This window comes from Fopius arisanus, unplaced genomic scaffold, assembly GCF_000806365.1.
Source record: "Fopius arisanus strain USDA-PBARC FA_bdor unplaced genomic scaffold, ASM80636v1 scaffold00018, whole genome shotgun sequence".
NCBI lineage: Eukaryota > Metazoa > Arthropoda > Insecta > Hymenoptera > Braconidae > Fopius > Fopius arisanus.
In genome coordinates, this window is record NW_011887757.1 from 5,309 (window position 1) to 16,570 (window position 11,262).

Below are 11,262 nucleotides of genomic sequence, written 5' to 3' on the forward strand. Positions count from 1 at the left end.
CACCAATACACGGTTGAGGATAAAGTATACTTCATACTCAAAGTTTTTTTTTTTCACCAGCTAGATACGAACGAAAACCAGTGGAAACGACTGAGTAGTTTGTCAAGATTGATTTACAACTCGACTCAAAAGCCACCGATAGACCAATGAAGTGATTTATTTATTTATGCGTGAATTTTAGTCGCCATTTTAATTCAAATTCATGAATTCCCCTGAGCAATTGGCAATTTTTGAAGTTTCAGTGGCAGTCGCGATTTAATTGGCAACTCGATGTGAGAAACCATTAATTAATTTTTCATTGGGATAATTTTTTTTTGCATTATTCAATTTAATTTGATCGATAATTTAATAGCAAATCCGTCATACGAGTTCTTAATCCTCTTGAACATTCACCGAAATTTATTCACCGATATGTGGAACAAATATTTATATTTCAAAGCTGGCGAAAATCCAATAGTAATGCGGATTAAATTTTGACACCGTTAATTAATTTTTAATTATTGAAATGCTGATGAGTTTCAACGGAATCGATCATCCCCGAAAATAATCATGATATTTTTACGGAAATTTTACGGACAGCATTTCTGTTAATTGGAATGAATACGACAAGTACAAAAGGTCAAACATATAAAAAAAAATATAGAGTAAATCGAATTGAATTTTTCAAATGAAATAAAAATGGCGAAAAAAAGTCACGTTAAAAAAAAGATTAATTAATTAACCCTGTAATCAATCCATTAATTCTGCAATTGATTGATTAATCATTTCTGTAATTGATTGCAATTATCAAATAATATCTCAGATGAGTCTGCGTGACAATCACGTATCGACAAATGCCTTCTCAAAAATCGAATGGAACCTATCGCCAGAGAAAATTCAGATGAAGTAATTTTCCTGTTTTAGGTAAATGAAGACCGAAGGGTGAGGGTAACAAGATACCACACCAATTCCACCCCATCCCCGACTTTTACGTACTATGGCCTCAGCAATCCCTTCCTCAACGTCCAACTCAATTAATAGCTACCATGGTAACGTAAATTGGAGTAAAGTACTTTAAATTTCACCCCTCGGTGGTAATGTATTATCGCATTTCTATAACATAAGTTGTGTAATTTGTTGGTCCGTGGATATCAATCAGCCGAGATACCAAAAACTAGTTCATTAATGAGAGGTCATTACCTCTCCCTCCTACCCCTCCTGCCCCTCCCGCCCCACGACTAAAATAATAACTCCATTTTCACTTGTCCATCAACTTGTGAATCTTTACATTCGTCAATTTAACAGAGAAATATTTTAAAACTTTCAACTTATTTTAAAAAAAAAATAATCCATCTGAATTTTTTTTCGAAATAAAAATGAGAAATAAATATGAATTTTAATGGAATTTTTATAATCTCACCGCAAAAGCCCCCGACATTTTTTATCCAATCACTGGCCTAAAATAATTGTAAAAAATTCTCAATCACTGTAATATAATTTTATCCTCAACTGTTGACACAACCACTCAGACTTGGCCGTTGAATTTCTCGAGCGCGAGTTGATTGGATTGGTGAGGAGGTAAGCCGATTGCTGTCACGAGTCATGCCAGGAAGCCGATGGGGGAGTGGATGGAAGAATGAAAGCCGCGGAAAATTAAAATTTTTTATCCCTCCCATTCATCCGCAATCAATATCCGGTATTTGTTTGTCCTTTTTACATTTTACCGTTCACTCCTACCAATGATACACGACGATAAACAATAAAATTCCATGATAAGAATCTGTCACCATTTGACCCACATTTTTTCCCCTCATTTTTACCCCATTTTTTTGCCCATTTTCCATTTATTTTTTAACCCTCAATTTAAACCCTCAATTGACCTGTCACTTGAACCTATGAATGTTGACCCTCAATATTGACCCATAACTTTGACCCTCAACACCCACATTTTTTCTCCTCATTTTTAACCCAGCTATTATTTTTTTGCTCTCATCCGTTTAACCCTCGAATTGCCGTATTTTTTTTTTTTAGCGTGGGGTTATTATTATTTTTTTTTTTTCATCATTCGCAGTTTGATGATAGCGCAATGGTGGAGAGTGTTATCACGTGAGCAATATCGAGATCGATTAAGTTCAACCCTTATATCCGCATGAATATGAAGCACGCAGGGATTCAGAACTGAGTACACTATTATAACTTCATCAACAGGGATCGATCCGAGAGGGCTCTGTATTGTCCTGTCATCGTAGATTTTAACCCCCCAACATTGGATATTTCATTTCCATTAGCTCACCACCAGATATTTGCGCTATTAAAATGCCATTTTGCGGGAATATTTCAGTTCCAATGACTTTGGTACTCGATGATGATAAATCACTCAAACGGATCAACATTTCAAAACTGATAAAATCTCAATTTTCATAAAAAATTTTTTTAATTATTAATTTCACTATTCCTCCACCCAATCCACCTGGATTCAACACTGAAATTTTCGGTGAATATCTCCGAATCTAATAGAGATAACGAAATTTTTATGAGAACCTTTTCCGTGGAGAAGAAAGCGCTCTACAAAAATGGTCCCGACAAAAATTCTGTATCTCCCCCAGATCCAGAGATATTCCACTTGTTACTCTACCTCTCCGCTTTTCAAAGTTCCCGGAATTTTTTTCATCCCGTCAATTATTTATTAACAACCACCACCGCAATTATTAATTACCAACAATGTTTTCTATCAACATTTCCATGAAAACTGACATAACAACGATTGATGCATCCACTCCCCTGTTTCAACAGATAAAGAACTATATCGTCAATGAGTAAAATCGACTAAGTGCAGTTTTATGGCTTTTCCGATATTTGTAGCTGTAAAAAGTCTATTTTATGGCATCCGACTGTCAAGCGAAAGAAATACACAAGTTCAACTTCCGTCTGCGGGATAAGTGCATCCACTCATTGAATAAAAATAAAATATCCACCCCTTTTTATAATGACTCGACAATCCCTTCGAAAACACCCCCAAATACCACCCCCACCCTTTTTCCATACTTAATTGGATGGAATTGGAAATCTGCCAGATTGAAGTGAATTTCATTGTTTGAAAAGTTTCAATTGAACTTTAATGAATTGAACGACAGAAAATTCACCCCCTTCCCTCCCCCAACTTTCGGAATTAGCGCGAAGATTGACCCGAGAATTTTATCTCCGGTGATTCAATATCCGCACCAGGTGTCACTCAGATCCTGTACTTTACGGAATATAATAAAGTACGGAAGAGATGACACTTTGACGATGGACTAGCTGTCATGGGTTAAGGGTGTGTTTCTAGGGGATAATCCGAGGGGTTGGAGTGATGCAGAAGGTTATGCAAACCCTTGAAATTTGATGAAAAAAGGGTGAGAAATATTTATTGAAGAAGTTTTTCATTAAATTACGGAGAAAGAAAAAGACAGTGACAAATAATTCTAAAAATCAGCGAAATAATCCTGAATATCGGGGAAAACTGTTCTTTTTCAAGGAAAATTTTTTCGCTTTTCTCAAGGAAATTACGGGTTAAAAAATGGAAAAATTGCGTCGCAATCATCTCGACAGAAAGCTCTATTTTTTTTTACACCGAAATATCTCTAACTCCGCCGCATTTTTACGCTCGAATAACTCGCTAGGAAAAAAGAAAAGAAAGAAATGTGAGCAGCTGTGATGTCTGTTTGCCTTAACCTACTGCATGGGAATTTTCCTCGATCCATCGCTAGCTCCTCCCTTCGCGAAAATTTTATTTCATTACCTTTCCCCTTCGAGTTTCGCGGAGCTTCCGATTTTTCACGCACTGACGGAAATTTTCCGTGAAAATTATGGAGCTTCCGATTTTTTACGCACTGACGGAAATTTTCCGTGAAAATTATGGAGCTTCCGATTTTTTACGCACTGACGGAAATTTTCCGTGAAAATTGAGAGTGAAAATTTGAGGGGTCAAAATTGGGTGAATACCCGGGTAAAAAAAAAATGTAATCGGAATATTTTTTCCAAATTTTCAACAAATATCTAGAAAACTTTCGAGAAATTTTTTTTATGAAACAAAAAAAAATCGGAAAACAAAACAATTTCATTTTTGGAGAGGTTTTGAAAAATTTTTCAAAAATTTGAATAGGAAAATTTTTTCATAACTTAGATGGCGTATTTTTTGAGAATACTGAAAAATCGAAAAAGTTAGAAAACAACAGTATAATTAAAAGAAAAAATTATATTCGTAAAAATTTCTAGAAAATTATTAAAAAAATTTTCCGAAACGAATTTGTGAAAAATTTTTCAAAACATTTCTCAAAAATCCAATTGCTTTGTCTCCCAATTTGTTTTTGTTAAAAAAAAAATTCCGAAAAGTTTACCAGAAAATTTTCTAAAACTTCGAAAAAATATTGCGATTAAAATTTTTTTACCCATGTATTCACCCGTTAAATTCACCACCAAATGAACCCCAGAATTGAAAGAATAAATTCACCACTACCACTTGTACTTCTCATAATTCCCATTCAATATTTTCCACAATGCGGTGTGTCAATTTTAGAATATTCTCGCCTCTGATACAGAAAGGGGCGTAAAGTGTTGTCGATAATGCAACTTCACAATCTGTAGAAATACGTGACAGGCGTACATCGCGAGAGTGAAAAAATTGTTTTTTCTTTATCGAGCGTAGATGTCTCCAACATCTGTTACATCTCCCTTCAAGCAGCAAAACGTACCACAGCATTTTCAGTATATTGTTACCACGCGATATTGAAATGCGAATAATGTACGGATTACAACAAGTTCATTCTCATCGCGAGAGCCCGCATTTTGCTATCTTTGATGTATTAAAATGCTGAATGCTGAATTTTCAGTACTACATAAGAAGCTCAACGATGACGTTGCCTCTGAAAGACACGTCGTAAAAAAATATATAAGCTGAAATATTTTCCTTTGAGAGATATATAATATAGAAATGGAATCGCGAGCGCGTGGGCCTTTTATACGATCAGCGGAAAAGTTCACTGAATTCGGGATAAAATGAATGAAGAAAAGTGGAACCATTCAGGAAATTGTAACGTATAGGTTCCACGTGCTAGGGTATTTCTCTCATTTTTTTTTTTCTCCAACTCTTCGGAGAAAATTCGCGCAATTCGCCGGAGGAAAAATTGTCCGTAAATTTTAACTTAACCGCAACTTAATGATCATTAAATGTGATAATGGCCAATCGTAAAATAAAATTTAGTTGTTTAAACAATTAGACTCATGACGGGTAAATCACAATGCTTTCACCTGACCAATGATGACAGGTTAATAACCCAAAACAGGTGGTTTTCTTTATGACAGAAATGGCCATGAAAACCAGTGAAATTTCGCCGAGCAAATCGTACATGACGATTTGACGAGCCGTGACGAGCGGCGGTAAAAGAGTTAGCGACTTTCCACTTGGTTGTTTTTATGAACGTTTAAGTGTCGTGAATGACAATCAGAGATGCTACCAAAGGTCTATGGAAATTTTCATAGGAAAAGCGCGTGAAAAATTTCTAATTGAGGTAATTATTCTCTTTTAATAAATTTCCCAAAGGGAAACTGAAATATTCAACGACTGGACACAAGAGCGATTGATAAATCTCTGTCGTGATGAAATCAACAAATTAATCCTGATTGTAACCGAGGGATAAAAAATTTCACCCAGGCGCAAGTGTTTTACCGCTTTGTGGTAAATGTTTGGTGTTCGGAATTGATGAATTGGTTTAACACGGGATATGACAGGCGACAAATTCTATTTTCACGGTATACCGATGAATTAAAGAGATTTTTCATTGAATTTTTTAATAACAAAAACGGTGGAAAATGGAGGCGTTGGAATAAAAAGGGGGAAAGGTGATATTTTCATTTTTCATTAATTTTCATTTTAAATTTCATTCATTTTTTTTTAATTCTCAGGAGAATTAAAAAAAAAATTTCGATGTTTCAACTTTCAACAGTATTCGGACGAGTTAATTAGAATTATGTAATTAAATTGGATATCTCCGAGTTTTAATGAAATGATCCGAGGAATTTCGAAATTTCATGGAATTGTTGTTAACGCACGGGTAAAAAAAAAATTTTAATCGGAATATTTTTTCCGAATTTTCCAAAAATTTCTGGAAAACTTTTCAGATATTTTTTTTTATGAAACAAAAAAAAATCGGAAAACAAAACAATTTTATATTTGAGAAAGATTTTGAAAAATTTAATTAACCTTCATGGAGTGATTTTTAATTTTTTGAAAATTTGGAATAAATATTCCGATTACAATTTTTTTTTTACCCGGAAATTCATAAAAAATTTTCAGCGAAAACTTGAAATTTCAACTTTCAATGCCATTTTTCTAAATTTTCATAAAATTACATAATTAATATTGTAAATCCGAGTTTCAGTTGAATTTTTAAATTTCACGAAAAAAATTGAATTGTTGTTAAATAATCATAAAGACATGAATTTTTTTCCTTTCCACTGAACTGTATGGCTTTCAGAGAAATTTCATTAATTTTCTACTGACTCAAAAAGACGGTACGAATTTCTCAAATTTCCAAAATCAAAAGTCCAAAAGTGACATCTCCGCGGTTGAATAAATAATCCTCAAAACTCAACGGTTTTTCAGTCTCTTTGTCTACATTGTAACGGACTTTACCAACTACTTTTGGCTTGAGGATCTGCCGACTTCGCGACGAATCAGAACAAATGAGAAATGAGAAGTCTGACGTTAAAACGTGGTATGCATTATTACAGGAGATGGTTTGGAATGGGAAAACTTGAGAAGAACAAAAGTCGAGACTGTCGGAACTGATTAAAGCAGCCCCCATGAAAGCCCTTAAGGGTTAATATCTGAGGATAAGAGAGACAATCTACTCTTTTTTCTTCGAGGGGGGGAAGGAGGGGGGAGGGGATGAAAAAAAAAATAAATTAACAAAGCCACTGCCACTATAAAATTCGGTGTCTACCCCAGACTCGATAATTATGCCCTAATGACGCAATTAAATAACAAATGCGTTGATTAATTACTGATTAATTACTTCGAGTTGATAATTTAATTTGATTAGGGGTGACAAGTTATGAATAATTGTAATTATATTTCTGGGATTATTTATCATAAGAATTAATTCGCTCATAATTTTATATTGGTCTAGTTAAAAAAAAGAATGATTTGTTAATGCGATTTTAATGTGAAATTAATGAATTCTCGAGAAAAATAATAACAATTTGAAATACCAAAGACCAATAATTATCTTTTATTTTTATTTTAAATGTCCTCAACCGGAAATAAGACTATTCGATAGCTATATTGATCTCGAGCGACAGACGATTGAAGTGGAAGAAAAAAAGAGAAATGAGTGTGCGATACTGGTCTACCGTTTAGATACGTCAGTATGAGTAAAAAAGAGGAAAAAAAAAACATTGAAATAAGACAAGCCGGGGGAAAACGGAATCCAAAGCCAAAAGGAGCCCCAGGAGGCGAAATGTGTACACATGGTCTATATGGAGCACCTCAGGCGTCCGGGTATAACGCAAAACCTTCCCTCCTGCTGACTTTTCATAGTAAACCCCTTGGCCCACAGCCAATAACCGTCGCATAATTCATTTCCCAGGCTTCACTTATTCGAGTTTCCTTATTTCTACTAAAACAGTTTATGGCTGATAGATACCGCACGAAGGGAAAAAAATTTGTCCAATAATTTGGAGCTTCTATAAGTTTACGCGATGATTCTCCAATTTTCGCCATTTTCTATATTTTTGACATTTTTGGAATTTTTTTCATTTTGGTGGTGGTGGGTCGGTTTCATCGTACGAATCTCAATCTTATGGCCATTCGAGATATTTCGAGATATTTCGAGATATTCGATACATTCGAGATGTTTCGAGATATTCGAGATATTTCGAGATCGATTTTCTTCCCAATTTTTGTACTAGGATCTAAATATTTTAAGTATATCCAAAATATATCTGAGATAATACATTTGCTTGCCGAAATGTCCGCGGAGTATATCCTGATATACAATTAAGATATATTTCTGGAGATATATAAAAAATATATAAATACTCCCCGAATTATTTTTCATTGTACGCCAGATATTTATTAACAATATCACTAATATTGGCAAGTCATTATCGGCTTTTCACATGACATCTGTGTATGAATGGTTAATTAATTACTCGTCAATGATTACAGCGTAATGATTTAATTAGGTGAAATCAATTATGTTTATGCGATATCATATCTCTGGTGCGGCTCACCGCTGCGTAAAAACCGCAAAAACCGAGTGGAAAAAAAAAATGGCAGGATGAAATTTAATAGACATCCGGCACTGGCTTCCGGCATTTTTGAAAAATTGAAACCCCGAACAATTTTCAGTCTGACTTTCCCCGGAAAATAATTCCTCCTGCCTGCCGGCTCCATTTCAATTAATATTTTTTTTTCTGGGTTTCAGTGATTTTTTTTTCGCAATTTGTTTTTCTATTTCAGGCTCCGGGGAATATTGATGAATCGGAAGGTTTCATTTTTGCCGCGAGTCTCACGAGTCTCAGTATTGGATGATACAGAATCAGAGGTGAAATTTGATATGGGAATTATTCGGTGATAACGGGTTGCAAATATAATTACAGTAATTTAATATTCCAGTGGAGAAGAGAAAATGTTCATAGATTTGCGGGAAGGGAATGCAAAATTAATAATTGAATTATAACTATCAGAATTCAATAACTAATTTCTCAATTTCTCGTGTTAATTGATCGCCGAAAGAATAAAAAATCAAATAGATGGTGAAAATGAAAAAAAAAAGTTGTGGGTCAAAAAATATTGCGGGTCAAAACTGAAGGTCAATCGTCACTCGCTTCTCATCAGATTTCCCCTCTTTTTTTACGACATGAATATAAAATTAATTAACCATTCCATAGATAATTACCAGAAGCCAATTAATTGAACAAGCCGAGGTTAATTTACCGACAAATATAATCACTGAGAAGAAATATTTGAAAAATGACCGACAAATTCAGAAAGCCCCAGACGAAAAATTGATGAGAAAATATTTTCTCGTGGACAATATTTGTTAGCCGGATGAAAAAAAATGGCTGCAATTTCAAATTGGAATTCATGAAAATGGGAATGTCATAATTACCGAATGGCAATCGGAGCGTGTAACACAGAAGCTATTATGTTGATGCACCGTTGAATATGAGAGGCATATGATAAATGAAAAGTAATCAAAGCCAAAAGAGCCGGATGCACTCACTCAACAAACTCTCATATCTCCCCCCAATATTTGTCATCTCAACGTGTCCCCCCTCCCCCTGCTAATGGCGGCATAATCAATGCACACCCCCCTTCCACCCCTCATAAAACTTGATTCTCATAATGAATATGAATATCAGTCATTAATCATCCCCCGAATTCGAGTCATGAAAACGCAATCAAGAGGCGAGAAATATTTCTCTCCGCACGCGGAGAATAAATAAAAATTCTGGAATAATTTGCGTAATGGAAAATAAATATGCATGTTGCCCGAAAAAATATTTGGTTTAATTATATTAATTTAAAAGGATTCATATTTAGTCAGAGATTTGTCGAGATACTTTCAGAATTTTATCGGGTTAATTAAATTATTTTGTTTCTTTCGATAATTAAAAATTTGACAATTAAAAAATATTATGGCTCAAATTAAAGTTTTTTTTTCTAAGATGTATTTTCTTTGGCAATTTAATTATTTGTCTTTTAATTATTTCAATTAATCGATGAAAATCTGGAAATTCACTCGTCAATTTGTTAATAAACAATTTAAAGTTAGAAAAAATAAGTCGCGCAAAAATTGAGGGATAATTTTTTTCTCCAGCGCAATGATTATTTAATTATTTACTCCAAGCAGATTTAACCCACATCAGAACCCTCGAGTCGTATTTAATACCGCTCATGTATTTCTAGGAATAATTCCCCAACGCGAGTCATGAACCAAGAAATTTAGCTCATGGCACGCGCCGTATGTACGTAATATACATTCCAACAAGACACTTGTCCGTAATATTCTGTCAAAAATTTCATTATCCGTGAGAATCGATAGGAATGCCGATGGTAAAATAATTGTCATTATAAAATCGTCATATTTTTCGATTCAATATCCCACGAGTAATTGAAAAAATTATTCGTGCAAAATTCAATAAAAAAAATCATCCAATCGTTAAATATCAATCGCAGTCGAATGATTTAAAATAATTACTTGCCCCCTGATATTCTCAATTGATTTGAATTTTCAATTCAGCGGAGGCAAAACAATAATTTTATTAGCAACAAACGTGAATGGAATTTTATTAGGAGAGATCATGTTTTATTTTTTCAATGCAAACACTATCTCTCCGTTAAGTAACACTTGTCTTCGAATTCATCGCTCGATGGCTGTCACCCAAAAAACTTTCACTACGATACGTCACGAGGATTCCACGGAAGACTAGATAGAAAGAGTTTATACAATGAATCTATTATTTTTTTATATGAATAAATTTGACAATCAGACCGACCGTTCATATTTTATTCATTGAATTAATTTTAATTCAACTGAATTAAATATGAATATCCATTAATTCAATTTTTAATAATCCAGAAAATATTTCCAATCCTTCAAGACTCAATATTTTATCATTTATAATAAATTAAAGTATTTTTATTCGAGACGACAAAAACGAGAGAATACCCCAAAGGCTTTTATCTCCAGATGATGAATATTAAACATCTGGTTTTATCTCATTATTTTTTATTGAAAGGTTAAATACTCTAAAACTCTGATATTTTTAATTTAGATCTGTGTGTTAATTAAATAATGTAATATCAGGTATTTCAATTGGATGAATTTTGAAAAATTTTCAGTGATATCTAAAGAATTAACAAATGGATATTAGATTTTCCCCCACTCTCCTCTAATATTTATAAATTATTAACTAATATTTATGGTTATATACCAATTATTTATTACGAATTTTGGGGATTTCGCAAAGAATATTTTGACATAATTTTCATTCACGTCTTTGACAACAATATGCATATAATAATAACAATGATAAAAATTAATTATATAGATATAATTGTCAATGACTGGTTGTACGATTGTCAACAATTTCCATCAATTTTTCAATGGAGATTGATTTCGAGAAATTCCCCGAAATTCCTCAGAGGGTATGAGAGTTTCCCCAGACGTCCCATAAATCCCCAAACTTTTCACCCCAAATATCCGGAATTTCCGCGGTTTCTTTCCCCCCGGAAAG